Source organism: Choloepus didactylus, chromosome 2 (genome assembly GCF_015220235.1).
Source record: "Choloepus didactylus isolate mChoDid1 chromosome 2, mChoDid1.pri, whole genome shotgun sequence".
NCBI classification, from domain to species: Eukaryota; Metazoa; Chordata; class Mammalia; order Pilosa; family Megalonychidae; genus Choloepus; species Choloepus didactylus.
Window position 1 is genome coordinate 72082306 of NC_051308.1, and position 1184 is coordinate 72083489.

Genomic DNA, 1184 nt, shown 5'->3' on the forward strand with positions numbered 1-1184 from the left:
TTACTTGGAAACTTTCTTCTTTTACTTCTTGATCATTGGTGTTTTCTCTAGTGTAGTGTCCACTGCTGCCTCTCCCTGCTTTTTTTAGCTTGTTCTTTTCTTTCCTTTTTCTGGGTTTTGGGGTAAAGCCCTGGTCCCCAGGTGGCCACACACCACCCTCCCCATCCTCAGCAGAAGCGTCGGAATTCTCGTCACAGCAAGGGTCTCTGAGCGGCTGTTCAATTTGGTGTCTTCTCTTCTTGGCTGTGCACACAGGACTCTCTTCTTGCTGAGACTTTTCCTTTTTGGGTTGCTTGGCTTTGGGTTGGGTGTAATTCTCCACGTTTTTATCTTTTTCCTCCCTGTTTTCTTTCCCCTTTTCCATTCAGTTTGGGTCTTTGAAAGTTCAGGACCTGCAGGTGTGACTTAGGGCTTGTTCTTTAGCTCTGCCATCCTCTTGGCAAAATGGTGAAGGCATGGTTGTGGTAGTGGAAGTCTCATTCTCATCTGGAGTGCTGGGTGTGAAACCATCCTCAGTAGTCTTCTTACTCTGCCTTTTCCCAAAAATGCAATCAAGGTCTACTTTGCTCCGAGATGATAGATCTTTCCCTTTTGTGAATTTCATATAATGAACACAGTTTTTGGAAATTTTGGACTTTTTTTCAAGGCTAAAAGATTTCTTTTCTTTGTTGTCTGAGGGATCTGCTCTTTCCTGCCCATGGCAAGTGTTCAGTTCAGTGAGAAGCTGGTTAAAATCATCTTGATGAGCAATCCAGTTGTCTTCATTATTGATGGTAGCTCCAAGTCCCAGGTGGTTATTTTTAACTTGAGCTTTAATATGATCTGTGGCTCCTTTCTCTTGAGCCCCTAAACCCTTTCCTTAGGCCACCCCATCTTCTCTAGCATCCTTTGGCCAAACTTGGAATCATCATTACTCCATGCAGTGCTTCTTGCATCCACAGCCCACTTCTGCTTCCCTCGATGCTCAGCCAGCATCGACATTTCTGAGCGCCTTATGCTGCGGGCCTTGGGACCTGGACGACTCTCTGCTCTAATTTTGATATCTTCTAATTCTGAATGGTTTTTAATAACTCCTTTTGCAGACAAAATTTTAAGATTCAATTAAAGCATCCATTTCAAAAGGAATGTTTTTGCCAGAATTACTGTTTTTTTCCCAGACAAAACTGATCTGTTAAATCTCAGGC

General features: G+C 43.3%; 1 pseudogene; it reads right to left on the reverse strand.

Moving 5' to 3' along the window:
• On the reverse strand, positions 1 to 981 carry LOC119516286 (annotated as a pseudogene).
• Positions 982 to 1184: the final 203 nt, after the last annotated feature.